Genomic DNA, 18,327 nt, shown 5'->3' with positions numbered 1-18,327 from the left:
AAGGGAGGGGGCACTTTCATTACTACTACTTTCATTACCATCAAATGTCATTGTTCCTAAACTGTCTACCACCCTTGTTAAGCAAACATTCTTGTTTTCTGTTGTTCTTCTCAAAATGAAGTGTTTGCAGTAAGATGTAATCTCTAGATGTCATCCAAAAACTACTTGTAAAGTGGGATTATTGTTTTGCTTGATAACCTAAGTGTCAGGTCCAAGAGAGGGAGAGTATTGGGAAGACTTCACATTTAACGTCAGGTAACAGAAGCCCACATAGAAGAGGATTTGAAGGAAGAAAGGGGCCTTCACTATGCCATTTCAATATGGCAGCTGTATCAAGCAGTAGTAGTTACGTACTATTCTTACCCACTTCTCCAAGAGGAAACAAGGTGCATATAACTCACAAGTCAACCAATTCATTTCCATAAAATCCCAAAGTGAATTCTGAGAAGTGCCCTTAAATGATATTACTTTTGTATTAGATTATGCATTTAAATGAAAAAAAAAAAAGCATCAAGAATTTCCATATGAAAATCTTCTTAATGTAATGTTAACCAGTCTACCTTACAAAGTGTCGGAAGTGTTTTTATTCAATAATGTAGACAGTAATCAACATGATTATATGATATATGAGGGAGTAAGCCCTGCCGAGTGGAACTGAAAGTTGTCACCTCACACTTTCAGCTGCGTTAGACATGGTACTGACGTCTTGCCATCTCAGCATATCCCAGTGGCCTCAGAGTCCCCGATGTTTTCATCTAATGGACTATGTGATCTGTGTGATCTTTTCTTTCTTTTTTGCTTTTCTGTTGCAACCTTTGTGCTTTGGATGTTCTCTCTTAAGAGAGATAACCCCAAGCAAGTAAGCATTCTTAACAACCAATTGATTGAAAACAATTTATTTCTAAATTCCTAGAAGAGGAGAAAAAGCCTACAGATCTATCTGTATCTAATTTATCGATGTGCCTAACTATTTCAAACATTTTTTCCTAAATTTTTTAATGTCAAGGTTTCAGGATCCACTGGTTTTCATAGTTTTTGTTTGTTCAGTTGTTTATGGCTAGGCTTATTGTGAACAGTGACTATCACACTTCTGTTTTTCGGTAAACATGGTTACTCTTGGGTGTTGAAGTTGTAGGAAACAGAATTCATTGTAATTATAATTCACATTTATTTTCCTGTTGGAAATCTTCTTTATTCTTGTCCCCAGGTTGTCTCTCAGGGAAGATGTCATAGGCATATGCATTTGCTGATTTGGGCACTTGTGACTTATTTTGGGTGGATCCCCCATTATAAGATTTAAGTGTTGCTAACAGATTCTCATCAAACACTTTAGAATAAATGAAACAGTGAGTATCTAGGCAGAAAGCTATGTACTTGTAGAAGTCAGTATGTTTATAATATATGAAGGCAGTGATAACATAAATATTTGGTTATCATTTGCCAAATTATTTTTTTTTACAGAGAAGGGTTTAACCATAGCTACATCACTGAGAAGAAGGATAGATGAATATTGGGGGCAAACAGTGGTCATGATAGGGTAGGTTTGTTATCCAGAAAAGATGATTGAAAGCCAAGGAGATTTTTAATTTTAAATCCCTCAGCTTTGCCACAGGGCATTTATTTTGCTATCTGAATTATCTTTGGCACCTGGGAGGAAAATCGTTGTGGAAAGTGCAGATGTAATTTTCTTCTTTGGCTTTTTCCTGTAAGAACATAATTATGAACCATGCTGAGGTAGAGTGTAACATTCATTGGAGAGCATCCTAAACTGCACTTTGGACACATTTTTGCCTTTGTGGCATCATTTAGAAATACAAGCCTTTGTAGTGTTTCTGGCTTTTCTTTTTATATGATGGACTGATAATCTTATAAAGGCATTAGTTTTGTGACCAGTTACTAAAGATTTGTTGCTATTTTCTTTTTTTTTTTTTTTTTTTTTTTTTTGCAAATTGGACTACCCCTAAATGTCCACAGCAAGCTTAAAAACAGTTCTAGAAGGGTGTAGGATAGAAAAGTTTGGAAACTTGTACTCCTGGGTATTTACTGTAGAATTCAATGAAGAATGTTGGAAATTTCTCAAAAGTAATTTAAATTCAGTCTCACAAAAGGTTCTATTCTAGAACATACTGAAAAAGAGAAGGTTAGTTGGAAAATAAAATATGATAGAAATTGGTTATCACCAGGCTTTTGGGTATAAAAGTATTTCTCATATGTTGAGGTGGAATTTGTATTGCTTTTCTCAGTGGTACTTTATTCATGTTTTTCTACATAAATGGAAGAAACATAACTAGTTTTTTAAAATACCATGAAAGTAAGTTATGGCCTGTGAACAAGAAATTTTTGCAGATTTTCACTCTTCTTGCTCTACTATTTTGGTTAATTTTGCCATGGTGGTGATTTTTTAAAATCTAGTGTGATGCAGGGACAGCAGCAAATGAAGCATGGGGAGGAGGAAAAAGGGTAGACTGGCAAATGCAGATGGAGTTCACGCGCATGCACAGACTGATGGGCAGTCTCGATGAGCTATTTGATTTCAAATAGTTGGTCCAGCTGAATTTGGAGGCTGACCCCTTGGCCCTCTGCGTCTTCCTTTGTGACCTGCATACTTACTGGACATGCACATGCCAATCTTCTCTGTAGCTTGTGATTGACTTATAGGTTCCTCAGTGCTTTGAAATGTCACATTTTCTTAAGCCAAAATTTTATACTGCACATTTTTTATAATATGTATCTTTGGCAAGTGATTTTTCTTTCTTAGTCATTTGTCTTTCTTGTCTGGAGGTGGTGTCACGTTTTCATTGCTTTTAAGTTTCTAACATATTTGATTATTCAGAATAATAATAATAATCCCTTTGATATTTTAAGAAAAAGAGGGGTGCCTCACCCAGGCTCAGTTGGGTCACTGTCTGACTCTTGGTTTCAGCTCAGGTCCTGATCTCAGGGTCTTGGGATGGAGCTCCATCGCTCCCCTCCATGGGGCTCTGGGCATAGGTGGGAGTCTACTTGGGGATTCTCTCCTTCTGGGTGGCATCCCGCCCCCTCACGCAGGAGTGTTCACTCTTCCTCTCAAATAAGTAACTAAATCATAAAAAAAGAAAAGAAAAAGAATTACTATGGAAAATAATAATTCTGCCCCTGTCTTGTTTCAAGTACTTGTAACTCTTATTTAGTTGTGACTTTTGAAAAAATATACTCTTCGGATTTTACATACTTTACTTACATCTTCTTTTTAATAAAAGTGAAATATCTTTAAAAAATAATCGTTGTCAGGTTTGGTATCAGGTTTATAATATCTTTGTAAACAGGGTATGGTAGTCTTTCATGTTGATCTTTGTTGTGCGATGTGTAATTTTGAAATAATTTGCTTCTTAAGCTGTGCTTTTCTAAAGGTAGATATTCTAAGAGCTTTTCCTGCTCTATATGTGTTCGATTATATTCAGATTACTATTTCTTTCTTAAATCACTTTTGTTCATTTATGTTTTCTTTCATTATTGTCACTGCATCAGGATTATGTTAATCAGAGTGGGATTATATATACTCTTTTACCATATTCTTTATCTTACTTGGTCTTATCTACTTAGTAGGTTTTAATGAAATTTGTTTTTTTTAAATGAAATTTGAATTTTCTGTTTCTTCCTTAGTCTTTGTGAATTTTACTTACTTGTCCTTTTTTTCTGCTTTTATTTTTATTGATTCAGTTTTCCTATTTTTCTTAGGGTTATTTTATGATCTTTTTCTAGCTCACTAAATGCTTTTATTGATTCATTACTGCTACTTTTCTTAGTTATTTTATTGACCTTTGCTGAAATCCTTTAACTTATTGAATTGAATATCTTTTACTTTCATTCATTTTTTTAAATAAGAACCCTCAATACTATGAGTTTTTGCCCATTTGATTCCATCTTTTTTACCACACATTATCAGCTTTTATATAGATTTCCTAATTATTTTTAATATTAAATAGCTCATAATTGTAATTTTGATTTCTTCTTTAGTCTATGCTACTTAGGTATATTTTATTTTAAAGTTTCTTTCTGTGTTTTTATTTTAAGGCTATGTTATTTCTTTTTAAAGGATTTATTTATTTGATAGAGAGAGAGGCAGAGACAACAAGAGAGAGCATGAGCAGGGTGCCTGACGTGGGGCTCCATCCCAGGACCCTGAGATTATGACCTGAGCCAAAGGCAGACACTTAACCAGCTGAGCCACCCAGGCACCTCTGTTTGTTTGTTTGTTTGTTTTTTCTTAAGATTTTATTTATTTATTCATGAAAGACAGAGAGGCAGAGACACAGGCAGAGGGAGAAGCAGGCTCCATGAAGGGGGCCTGATGTGGGACTCGATCCTGGGACTCCAGGATGACGCCCTGGGCAGAAGGCTGCGCTAAACCGCTGAGCCACCCAGGGATCCCTGTTTTTTGTTTTTAAGATTTTATTTATTTATTTTGAGAGAGAGAGCAAGTGAGCAAACACAAATGATGGGGAGGCACAGAGGGAGAAGAAGAAGTAGATGTCCTGCCGAGCAGGGAGCTGGATGCTGGGCTTGATCCCAGGACCTTGGGATCATGACCAGAGCCAAAGGCAAATGCTTAACCCTCTGAACCACCCAGCAGCCCCAGTACCATGCTGTTTTTATTAGGAAAGCTTTGTAATATAGTTTGAAATCAGGGGGTGTGATGCCTTCAGCTCTATTCTTCTTTCTTAGAATTGTTGTGGTAATCGTCTCCTCATCCTGCAGAATCAGGTCAGCTCTCTGCTGTGCTTGCTGGTTGTCTGCAAACCTCATTCTCACTACTCTCACTCTTGGGAGCACACACGTAGCCAGCTGGCCCTGAGATGGGAGTATATGTGGATTAGGTTTGAGGAGCATTGTGGGTGCTAGTGGTTTAGTTGGGGAATTCACAGGTGAGGCATCTCCAGCTGCTCATGGATGGGCTTCCTGATGGAGTCTGTAAAGTGATTTTAGGACCTTTGATGCACTTTGAGCTTTCAATTGTCATTCTGGCCTGCCAGCCTCTTGCTGCCCCCAAGTGTTGCAGTTCCCATCTCAGTATTCTGGATGGGGTAAGAAAGAAGTGGGTCAGTTTGACAGCATCCTGCACAGCTGGGCAAAACAGGTGCTCATATACTGTCACATTGCTCTATGGGAGAGATCATGGGCTCAGAAATTCTCTCATGTGGAGTTATACTCACTTTGCACTGAGGGAGCAGTGATGTGGGGAAAGTGAAACTGTTCCTCTTACCTTTTCAGTGTGTCCAATCTCCAATTTTTTTCTCTAGCTGTGTGCTAGATCTTCTCCACTGGACTCCCAAACTTTCACAAAGGTTCTTTCATCCCTAGTTTATTTTCAAAATTGGTATTTTTTGGGAGGAAGACCATAGAAAACTCTCATTCAGCTATGTTGACGTTGTCACCAAACTAGCATATTTAATTATTTTTGTAGGCATATTTAATTTTGCCTAGAATCTTGCAGGATTCCCCTCCCCACCATATTTACTAATCTAAAGTTGTCAGTTTTATTAAGTTTTAGATCTTTATTCATTTATATTTTTCCTGAAGCCATGTAACTTGTCTTTCTGAGATCAAGATTTTCTAAGACTATATTTTTGATGGTGGTTCCTATTTCTCTGGCTTCTCTTCCAGAAACATGGATTAGTGCATGTTAACTCTCTAGTCTTTATTATTCAATTTCTTTTCTACCACAGTTTCCTTTTTGTTTCTCCTTCTGAGATCTTCTAGAACAGTTAAATAATGATTAAATCTACCACCTTCAGTATCAGTTCTTTTACTCTTTTTTTAGTTTCTTGATGGTTGTTGTTGTTGTTTATAATATGCTTTCTTCTTCTCATTTCACACTATTGACTTTTTTTTTTTTTTTAATCTTGCCTGGAATTCTCTTCATTTCACCCTGTTTCCTTTGTCCAAAATAAGGATGTCAAATTGTTTTCTGAAATTTTCTTTTGGATTCTGCAGTAAGAGATTTTTCAGAGGTTTGCTTTGAATTTTTGGAACAGTATTCTCTTTCCCTGGAAATGCTTGAAAAATCTTTTTTTCTATTCAATTTTGAGTGATATATAGGCTGAGCAGATTTTCCTTGTTAAGATCCTTTTCTACCATAATTGTGGTGAAAACTTCAGTGTTCGGTTTATAATTTAGTGGACATTATTTCCATTTTAATTACCATTTCTGACAATCTTTATTTAAGCTACTTCCCCCTCAGTTGCATTTTGAGCTTCTATCAACTCCCCTGGTCTGATTCTTTGGTACTCCAAGGAGAAATGTTACATGGCATCCTCAATCCCAGATAAATGTAACAGAGTTGCATTGTTTTTGAATCCACTGTAATATATTCCCTAGTCTTCCATCTTTGTGGTATATTTTTCTTATTGTGATAGATGACACAATTAGAGAACAAGAATTTCCTTTATACCACTGACTGCAAAGGTCACACAGGTAGAAGATGAAAGGGTCAGACAATTTGCACAAGTCATCTTCACTGTTAGATATATTAACAAGAAGATGTAATTGAATTGCATGTATTAAAGAGATGAAACCATTCAACAAATTGTTCTTAATAGAGGAAAAAGATGATATGTGAGCTAAAATTGACATGAAAAACACAGGAAGAAGTTGAGGGGTTGGAGTGGGAGGGATAATGGTGGAGGTTATTGAATATCTATTAGAGTGTGCAATTGCATTTTCAAAATAATTAGTCACCTAATTATATATCCAGATATAGTAATTGTTCTGTAGTTATGATTTATTTTAAGTATTCTCTGTGTGTAATTTTCAGTTGTGTATTTTTTTTCAAAATCAAATTGGAGAGGAATACATTTGTTAGCAAATGCTTTAGGAATGTATTTATATGTCATTTTTGAACAAGTGGGAAGATTTTTTTTTCTTCTAAATGGCTATGAAGGTAAGTTCTCTGACCTTTTAGATAAACACATTCATGTTAGTTGATTGGGAGGCAGTTAGTAATAAACAGGAGACATTAAGGAAAAATAACACATTGAAAGCAAATGAATTTTTGGTACCTAATCACTTCATTGAGATTTTGCCTATAATTTGCTTGTGTTTTATTGGTAGATGTTTGTTGAAGAAAGATAACAAAAGATTGTCCAGTGACATATAAACCATGGCCAAATAAAGAATTCATAGTTTTTGCAGGAGAGGGATTATCTGAAATTCAGATACAAAAAGAGCTTGATACTCTAAGGAGTATGTTATTTTGAATATACATTTGAACTGGCTGGAAACCTTACTTTATAGCTGAATGCCTTGGCAGTTTGTTAATCACATCCATATAAACGAGCCATTTGCTATTGAGTGGGCTTCACACATGGAACATCTTGAAGATGTGTCTTCCCTGGATATTCCCAATTAAGCATACATTGAAGCTAGATTGTGTTAAAATTTCCACAATAGAATCTTATTATTGGCATTTTCTGCATAAGCGGCTTGGCATAGAAGTTCTCTGACAATTAATCCTGCTCTGGCCATCTATATGAAAGTGAACCTATTGACCTTGGTTATAGAATAATATCGGCAACTTTCTTATGAGGTGTATTTCAATAATTGCAACCTTGTTTTCATTACACAATGGGAGGTACAATATCCTGGAAAATAATTTTCCCAGAAGACAGAGTAGTTAAAAACATCATTTTGGTGATGCATTTGAAATAGTGTTCAGATTTCTAACATATGTGGACCCTATGCTGCGCTTCTAGACATGTTAATTTCCATCTAACTACTTATTTTTCATTCACTACACTTAAAGTTTCATAGAGTACTGTGCCCCCATCTATGTTAACCAGTTCAATTCCTAGTGAATTTTAGAAAACTCTAAAGATTTCTATTTCTCCATGCTGTAGCTTTTATTACCTTTTTTTCTTTTTATTAAGATTTTGTTTATTCAGGAGAGACAGAGGGAGGCAGAGACACTCAGACCTTTGCAATAGCATGTATCAAAGAGATTGGAAACATTGGTCATTGTGCAGGTCATCTAGTTTGTTACAGTTTGTTAAATTTGAAAAGCATTTATGACACTTGCTAGAAAAAGAGGGAAAGAGGGAGAGGAGAGTGAGAGAATGAAAGAGAGAAAGAGAATATGGCTCTTTAAAAAGCGAATTAACTGAGTCATTTTAAAGAATGATCACTTTCATTGAAGGTGAGAAAATCCCTCAAGGCCTTGGCTCTGACTCTTCAAGAAAAAAAATACACAATGGAGAGGTAAATAAGACTGTTGTCATTCTTTGCCATCTCTGAGGGACCTGGAAAGCCTGGAGGCCTAAGAATACTCCCTCCCCAGGGAAATACTGCCATATCTTGGGGGACCTGAAGCTCAGTGTTGGGGTTCTGTATAGGCATAGCAACTAGAATAATGGTCAGATCCTCTCTTAATGGGCTGACAGGTATAAGTAGACAGTGGACTCAAGCAACTGAGCATGCAGTTCGGAAAACACAAGCATCCTCTTGTGAGCTAACTGAAGATTGCTCTGATGAAGTGAACTACATTTTCCCATGTCTTACCTACTGCATCAGTTTAACTCAGTGGTTCTCAAACAAGGGCAGTTTTGACCCCAGAACAAATGTTTGGAGGCATTTTTTGGTTGTGACAATGAGGAGAACGTATTACTACTGTCTAGTTGGTAGAAACTAGGAATGCCACTAAACATTCTCCAAAGGACAGGACACCTGCACCCCAATAAAGAATTATCTGTAGGAATATTTGATAAAACCCTCTCTAAACAACAACAGAAAACATTGTTCAAGCCTATAGATAACATTGTACTTAAAGGTGAAAGAGTGTTCTCCCCCTAAGACTAGGAACACAACAATAGCTTTCGTCTTACTTCTTTCTGTTCGCTATTTCACTAGAGCTCCTAGCCAGTGCAACTTTGCGAGAAGAGAATTAAAAGGCATAGTTTGGAAAGGAAAAAAAATAAAGTGGTCTTTATTCATGGGTGACAGGAAAGTGCACATCGGTAATCATAAGGAATAATTTCAGAGGAAGTGACTTGAACTGATAAGTGAGGGGGGTTTCAGAATTCAAGTCTGTCTGAATTCATTTTATTTATAAATACTTGCAATATACAGTTGTAAGTAAAAAATTTAAAATTCCATTTATAGTAGCATCAAAAACTAAAATATTTAGAAGTAAATTCAATAAAACATGAGCAGAAACTCTACACAGAAAACTACAAGGTATTACTGAGAGAAATGAAAGCAGACCTAAATAAAAGGACAGAAATACCATGTTTGTGGATTGGAGGACTCAGTATTGTTAAATGTCAGTTTTCCCTGAATTAATCTCTGGATTGAAATCTTAATTTTCATCTCAGGAGGCTTCTATGTCATTGGAATTGACAAGCTTATCTTGAAATTTATATGAAAAAGGAAAGAATCTAGAGTAGTTAAAATAATCTTGAAAAAGTTCTACTTGACTTTAGACTTTATATAAAAGCATAGTGATTAAGATGGTGAGATTCTGATGAAGGTATAGACATGTAAAGAGAACATAATATAATTCAGAAATAGACACATATTTATATAGTAAATTGATTTTTTCAAGATATCAAAACAGTTAACAGAGGGAATGCAAAGTGTTATTTACAGACAGTCTTGGGACAATTGGATATCCATATAGGAAAAAAAAATGAATCTTCACTCCTACTTCAAGTCATAAACAAAAATTAATTCATAGTCACAGATGTAAGAAGAAACACTAGAAGAAAATGTAGGATAATATTTTTCAAATTGGTGGTCAAGACGGGTAGTATGTTTGTGTCTTCCCAAAATTCAGATATTAAAATATAACCCTAAATGTAATGGTTTTAGGAGATTCGGCCTGTGGGAGAGGATTAGGTCCTGAAGGTGGAGCCATCATAAACGGGATTAGTGCCCTTCTAAGAGGCTGAAGAGACCATAATTCTCCCCTTCTGTCATGTGTAAGAACACAGCCAAGAGATAGCTGCCTATGAAAAGGAAAAAGGAAGCAGACCCTCACTGGACACTCAATCTTCTAGCACTTTCATCTCCTACTTACCCACCTCTAGAACAGTGAGAAATTTCTGTTGTTTATAAGCTACCCATTCTCTGGTATTTTGTTAGACCAACCTGAACTAAGACAAGAGTAGGCCAATATTTCTTTGATAAGACGCAGAAAATAATAACCATAAAATTGATATATTAGAAAATAATAACCATAAAAATTGATGTATTAGACTGATCATTAAATACAAAATTAAGTAAATGAGTAAGCATGCCACCAAAAAACTGAAAATATTTGTAAAGTATGTCTGACAAAGCATCAGATCATTATTACATAAAAAAGAACTCTGTACTCAATAAGAAAAAGATAAAAATTTTCAAAGTATGTCAATGAACACTTTACAGAGATACATATATGAATGGTCAGTGAACACAGTAAAGAGTGCTTAATATTTTTAACCTTCAAGGAAATGTATTTATAAGGATATTGAAATAATATTATACACCCACTAGCATGGCCGCAATTAAAAATATCAAACCCAAATGTTGGTGAAGATTGGAGCCACTGAACTCTCTCTCCTACATTGCTGGTATTAAATGGTAAAACTAATTTGGAAAGAGGTCTGTGCTTAAGATTAAAGTTTACCCAGAAGAAATACAAATTCATGTGTAAGAATGACTTGTTAAGATTGATTGTAGCAGTTTTATTCATTATAGCCCTGAGCCGGAACCAGCTCACACATTTATCAACAGGAGAATGAATAAACCCATTTTGGTATAGTTGTACAATGGAGTACTACTCAGCGGTAAAAATGAATGAGCTATTGATACTCAAAACAACTTGGATGAGTCTTATACAATGCTGAGCAAAAGAACCAATACATCTTACGTCATTTTCAGGAAGTTCTAGACCAAAACCAATGTAAACTTAAAAAAAAATGATAATTGCCTCTGTGAAGTAAGATAGATGAGAATGAGACTTGAGAGAACATTCTAAAGAGATGGAAATGTTGTATGTTGTCAGGACAATGTGAGTTACATCGGTGTTCCTATATGGCACAATTACACTATCGGGATTTATGAGTCTATTTTGCATTGTCATTTACTTGAACATTTAAAAATGTTAATAACAGCTGCATTGGGGATAAGAATACTCCTCATTTTATAGAAGTGTAGCCACGCTCGCTTCGGCAGCATATATTAAAGTTGGAATGATATAGAGAAGGTTAGCATGGCCCCTGTGCAAGGACAACATGTATAAAAGTGTATTCTTCTTTGCTCTGTTTCAAATTTTCCTAGAAAAATATTTGAACAAATTTCAGCTTTTGATAATTTGCCTTAACTCTGAAATAATGCTAGAAACATTGAGAACATTTAGAACATTGAAAATAATAGTAGAAACATTTGAGTTCTTCATTATTTAAGAACCAAAAATTATGTAGTATTTTGACATTTCAGTCCTTATTTATTGATTTATTTTTAAAGATTTTATTTATTCATGAGAATACACAGAGAGGAGGGAGAGAGAGAGAGGCAGAGACAAAGGCAGAGGGAGAAGCAGGCTCCATGCAGGGAGCCCGACATGGGACTCGATCCTGGGTAAACCAGTAAACCACTGAGTCACCCGGACTGCCCTTCAGTCCCTATTTATTAAGGCACCTATTACTCAATCAGGGCGTTTTTTGTTTGTTTGTTTGTTTGTTTTTTAAGAGAGAGTGACAGCAAGTAAAAGCGGGGAGGGGCAGAGAGAAAGGGAGAAAGAGAATCCCTGGCAGACTTCATGCTCAGCTTGGAGCCCAAAGTGTGGATCTATTTCATGATCTCAGGATCATGACCTGAGCTGAAATCAAGAGCCACCAGGTGCCCTAGAGATCAGGGTCTTTTTTAATCAAATGGAAATAGACACCTGGCTCTGAATTTAGCTTTCTTATGTTTAAAACAATTTTTGAGGATAAATATAAAAATGAGGAAATGTAGGTAGCATCAAAGAATAAAAGCTAGTAAATGTGATAAATTATAATTGTACAGATTATAATATTTCTAAACAACTAAAATTTTAAAAAGATACCATTTGACCTCAAGAAGTCCATTTTAATAGAACTACTTAGAGTTATATTTTCAAAGTTAGAAATTAGAAAAGAGGCAGAATTAGATATAATTTAATTAAAATCACATTCCTCAATTTTAATAATTCTCCAAATGTTGACATTTTTTTCTCTTTTATCTTGGAAACTCTTCTGTTGTGATTTTGTATTTGGATTTATCACTGCCTTTTCCAAAGCATCACATAAACATATTGTCATATAATTACATATTAAAAATGAGTGCAGGAATTCCATTTGTCTGCTTAATATTTTAAGAAAAAATCAATGTCGAGTGGTAGTCAATGTTCAGGAATCTTTTTAATCACTCTTCAACTAGGGTAGCTGAAGGAATAGTTCAACAGCTTTCCTGAGAAAATTTTATTCCTTGAATGATGAAAATGGTGAAAATTTTATTTCTTGAATGATGAAGAGATGAAAAGGTGATATGAAAAAATATGTCAAAAAAAAAGAAAAATGATATGTCTTTATAGAGATTGTTACTTCAATATGTCAATATGTGATTTTCTATGTGTGTGTGGGGGGGTAGAGACCTGAACACACACCATGTGTGTGATGCCTACCTAATGTAAAATGTTGAATCCTGTTATTGTACTTAGCATTTATTGAAATGTTTTCCTGCAAAGCTAAAAATGCTGTCTGTGCAATAGGAGCGTATCATAATTAATCATTCTTTCACTGTTGGACACTTATATAAAATAATATACATTTCTTTAAGGAAAATCTGTGTGCAAACATTTTTATCTGCATTTTGGAATATTCCCTTAGAATAGATTCCCAGCTATGAAACTGCCAGGTCAAACACTCTTCCAAATTGCTTTCCAAAACGGCAGTTTTCTATCAGTAGAGATATATAGGTATGCTTGTCTCATTGTCCACTTGCCAAACTTACTTACTATTATCTCTGGTTTTGCAATTTTAGATGGAGATGATTGCGTTAGTCTGCATGTCTTAGATGACTTATGAGGATGAAATTTAGAAACCTGATGTTCATGCCTTTGTCTTTCAGGGTTTTAGGATTTTCTTAATGATTAGCATGATCTTTTCTTTGTCTAAGGATTTTATTCTTATCTCTCATAACAGTCTTTTTGTGTGTATAGGTATTTTTAATTCTATTTTTTGTTTTTAATTCAGAGAAATAAAGTTTTCTATGGAATCAAGTGATAATCTTTGACACTGGTTATTTTGTGCAAAGACCTCCATGGGCAATTGAAATCTTACACTGATATTACCTGAATAGGAGATCGCATGAGTAGTTTGATAATTAATCAGTGGCATATAGTTGGCTTTTATTTTTGGACTGTCATTGCTTTAAACTACAGCTGAAGAAAGCAGATGATTAACGTGTTTCCTCCTTCCCTGAAAATATACAAGACTGGAACCAATATTACTAGACTCTAATGGAGGTTGGCAATGTCAAGATGGTTTGTGGCCATGTCAAGATGTTGAGTCAGTACCCAGGTCATTGCTCATTAAAGATGCTGCTCTTTGGACCAGCGGGAGACCCAGCAACAGGATGCTAACAATTTCTGATTCTTCCTCACATCCCTTCAAGACAGTGCAGAACATTTTGTTCTTTAGCAAACATTCAGGCCTCTTTCCTTAAGTTACAGCACTTACTATTTTTCTGTTTGTGTTGTTAGTCTGTGCTTTCTTTTTTTGTAACCATGAATACATAGGGAGAAATAACATTTTGAATAAATCATTATGTCTTTGGTTTGTGTCTAAATACTCTCCCATTAGTCATTCTATATGTATATTTTTGCATGTGAATGTATAGCTTTTTTCAAATATGGGTTATTCTGTTTTGACAAACCATTATTTTCTGCTCTTCCACAGTCATTTCTTATTAGGTATGTTATTTCTTAATAATCACCAATCGTCAATCTCTTCTTTTCCTTGCTCATACTTGTCTCCTTGAATTCTTCAGAATGTGATTCAGTCTCCATTCTGTTATGATTTATAATTATCTGCTTCTCATATGATTCCCTCTGGTACTTCGTCCTTCCTTTATATTCTTATTGCTTTTGGCTTTCTCCCTCTCTCTCTCTCTCTCTCTCTCTCTCTTTCTCTCTCTCTTTTTTTTAAAAGTAGGCTCCATGGCCAGTGTGGAGCCCAATGTGGGGTTTGAACTCACGACCCAGAGATTAAGACTCAAACGAAGATCAGGAGTCAAATGCTCAACCAACTGAGCCACCCAGGCACCCCTGGTCTTCTCTGGTTTATATTTCACTTCCTTCCACCCCACCTGTCCCTGGGCCACTGTCCTGTGAAATGGCCGGCCAGATAAAATAAGCATAAGTTCTCTATGCAGTGTGTTTTACTCAAGTCACTAATAGATATCATCCGACTCATACATATGAGACGGGCAGATACAGGTCACTTTATGATTCAACAATCATCTGTAAACATATTAAGAGACATCTTTCTTCTTCATTAGTAAATTACTATACCAAGTGCTATTCATTTTTCCCAAAAGAATTCAGAGAGTTTTGGTACATTAACACACCTAAAAGTAAATTCAGTGGCATTAAATTAAAAGATGTAATGCCAAAATTGTGGTGTCTCTAAAGTAACATTTTTTTGGATGAATTGGAAACACTATTTTAGCTGGGGATTTCTCATCCTTTTCAGGCCATAAAAAGTTCTGAAAATGGAAATAACTACACATTTAATTACAGTTCCAAAAATTTGCATTCTTGTATGGAGCTGACTTTTTTCTCTTGTCATGCTGTAGCCATAACTGCTGCATTGTCTACTGTTAATTTGCATTTTAATTGAGTTTTAAACATTTAACTAGAGGATGGTCCAATAGGAGATTCTATAACCATCTCAGTAATTGGTAGGCAAGAGTTATTTTTTATTGCTATTTTAGTAGTAGGGAAGTCTGCCCTACAGGGTTGGGGAAATAACTGATAACCTTCGAAGCAGGCTCTCTACTTTGGGGCTGTCATGAGAAAAACAGAACAGAATTTAGGAATGGAGATATTAGAAGAGACAGATGGTGAGAGGTTATAATCATTTCTAGATCACTCAAATCTTCTGAAATTTATGCCAGATTTTTTTTTCCAATTAGGGCAGCATGTCATGCTTATTTTGAGCTTCTGTGGACACATTTAATGCAGTTCTAATGGACTTTGCATGCTTTTATGTTTCTTTGGGTCTTTGAGAAGTTTCTGACACAGCCTACATTGGATTTTGTCAGCATTTTCAGTAACCGACAAATTTTAACATAAACGTTTCTAAAACGTTTTTTGTGAAACCTCTCTGCAGAAAGACATGAAAGTAAGATGACTGATTCTTAGATTGTATGCATTTAGAAGAATCTTCTTTTAGTTGCAGAAACCTAGTGATACAGTGTGTGTCTTCGATGTGAGTCAGGGGGAAGATTTTAGTAGGCCTAGCAGCTATTGATTCAAATATAATTATACGTGTTGCTTGTATGTTTTCTCTTAGGTAAATCAGCGGCTTTAGTTTATTATGAAATTAGCAATCCATAAGATGATTCTGTGGAATGAATTCTTAGAAATACAAGGTACATATGTGACATAATCTGGTGACTATGAAATGCTCTAGTGAAATACTCCTATCCCACTGTGATCCTCAATGTTCTAGTTGCAATTACGGTTGCAGTGTCAAGAATAAAATCAATTTGATGTGGGATTGAAAGTAACAAAAATACTTTATGCTCTCTGGAGAAAATATGAACGATTCCTTATAAATGAGAAACTTCAAAATTAAAACATAAAATGCTAGCTATAGACTCCTCAGCATGACTCTCAAACTTTTTGAAATAAACTTTTCTGAGTGTTGGGTTTTGAAATCTCTGAGTACACGAGGGTGGTCTCTGAAACGGCATTCCCAGTTACATAGTTAGAACACTTCTTTGCATATATGTTTTACCAATTAACTATTTTTAGCCCAATTCTTCCTATGTTCCTAGCAATGTGCTAAAAGCTGTGCCTTTAATGCACTTTTCATTTTGTTTTTGTTTTGTTTGAGATATGGAAAACCAAATAAAGAAACCTGAAACTTCTGAAGTTAATAAAGCACATTTGCATTTTAATCAAGGAATCTCCTCCCCGGGGATTGACGAAAACTCATAAATGTGTAGCGGGATTTTAGAGGTCAAAAGTAGAAGTTGTCCAGCATTATGGAGTAGGCCATCATTTAATCTCTTACTCTAAGTGTATTTCATGTAAGATAGAGATGAAGGATCCATGCCATTTATGATGTTATCCTGGAAGAAGACTGATGAGAGGAAAATGGTGCTTGGCAGTTTGAGAGAAAAAATATACATGGAGTAGTTAGTGTCAGGATGTCCTGAGTGTCAGTAACCTTTGAGGAAACACAGCACAGTGTTAGCAGGACACAAGGTTGTAGAAGTAGACCCTATTCCATTGGAATATTTCTATTACTTCTAGAAATAGAACTTCATTTAATTAAAATTTTGTTTAGTGTCAGGCACATTATTGATGCAGAAAAAGTTCTTGCTAAACCAACAAACATATGCTCCCTTAGAATGCTGAAGGCCTCCTACATGGGGTGATAGAGTCAGACCTCTCCCTCTAGGAGCTTACACATAAAGGAAAGGTACACAAATAGCAATAATCACATAGAATACCTAGAGGTTGGCCAATGAAGGCTATGGGCAATAACTGATTTAGGAATTCAGCCATTTGAAACCATTTTAGAAGCTGGAGGGATATGAATGATAGGGAAAGGATAAAAATTTCCTGTACGGTGGGAAAATGAGGTAAGATTAGATACTGCTGTAAGCAAGGCATTTGAGCTGGGTAGGATTTTTATATTTAAAAATCTGAGTGTGTGTAGTGAAAAAGGAAAGAGTGGCCCATTCTAGATTGAAGGAATTAAATTTACTAATTTTTGTATTCTACATTTATTGATTGCCTCCCACGTACCAGACACTAAGTGCTTGGAGCATGGGATAAATAAGAACTTTAAAATAAGAACTTTAGTTCTATCTTTGAAGAGAACCCACAGAATCATTGTACAAATATAAGCTAAAGGCGGCCCTTGGTGCTTTCATGCCTGAAGGGGGCGCCTTTCCTACACAGAGCTCCAGGATGGTCTGGGTTCTTTCACTCCTCAGCCCAGCTAGCAGCTATGTGAGCTGCATAATCCAGCTGAGGGTGCATTCTTGTTATTGTTGTTGTTTGTAGCCCTTTTAGTACAAGCTTTATACTAAAATTATTCATGTATTTATCTTCTCTCTAGACCTTAAGTTCTTGGAGGCCACAAAATTAGGTTTTTATCATCTTTGCATTACTTTGTGGTATCTAGAATGGTGCCTTACACACAGAGTGGGCATTAAAGACTTTAGGAATGTAATCATGTTTTGTATTTCTCAGAAAATAAAACATATCTTGTTGAAGGCATGTCTGTGGGATAAAGTATCCCATCCTTATGCACCATCCACCTCCCTAATCCTACCTTGTGCAGTTTCTAAAGTTGTCTCGTGATGACCAGTGATGGCGGGTGTTTGAGTTGAAGCCACTCTTGACACTAAATTGTTTCTTGAACTGTGAATACTCTCAGGCATTTTAACATTCTCATCCCTCTGTGGCTACGCTTTTTATTATTAAGAAGCTTATTATTAAGGGAAGGGACAGCTGAACATCAGCAAGCTACTCTTTTCATTTATTTTTTTGGAAAGTGCTCATTAAAAAAAAAAGTCACCTTTACCCAATTTCACATGCAATTTAAGTTCATCCCTACCTATATAACACTAAGTCAATATTCTGAGATTGTTTAGGAGGCTTCTTATTTTTCTCAGCTGTAAAGTCAATTATCTTTCAAATGATTTTATAGCTGACAGTAAATGGTCCATGAAGTATATGAATAAAAATGAGGGCAAACATTTCATGGTTAAATATTATAATGGTAGTCAGTGTAATGGACTGAAGTTTCAAAAATAATCAGTGATGAATTACTTAGTGGCTACATGAAATTATGCTGTGATGATTTCTACAGAAGTATCATTTGCAGGTGTTCTGACACACATCTTAGCCGAGTTGTAATTTATGATGTTTTATTTTATGTAAGCAAGTGTCTGTATAGTTTTAGAGTAAGAACATCTGTGGAGATGAAATATAAGAAAAATGAGCCGTGACTTGGTTTCATCATCATAAATGGTATTTGAGAATGTTGATATCTTTGGAAAATATACTTAAATATCCATCATTGCTTATCACATTTCAGGGGAATGGTA

General features: G+C 35.5%; 1 protein-coding gene and 1 non-coding gene across 28 annotated transcripts in view; both read left to right on the top strand.

The window, feature by feature from the left end:
- PDE4D (phosphodiesterase 4D) overlaps positions 1-18,327 on the top strand; it is a 1,448,272-nt gene that overhangs the window by 229,758 nt on the left and 1,200,187 nt on the right. The window lies entirely within an intron of this gene.
- On the top strand, positions 11,174-11,276 carry LOC140634513 (U6 spliceosomal RNA). The gene has a single exon (XR_012031960.1). It is a non-coding gene; the product is annotated as a U6 spliceosomal RNA (small nuclear RNA).

This window comes from Canis lupus, chromosome 5 (assembly GCF_048164855.1).
Source record: "Canis lupus baileyi chromosome 5, mCanLup2.hap1, whole genome shotgun sequence".
Taxonomy (NCBI): domain Eukaryota; kingdom Metazoa; phylum Chordata; class Mammalia; order Carnivora; family Canidae; genus Canis; species Canis lupus.
This window is presented reverse-complemented; position numbering and strand designations above follow the sequence as displayed.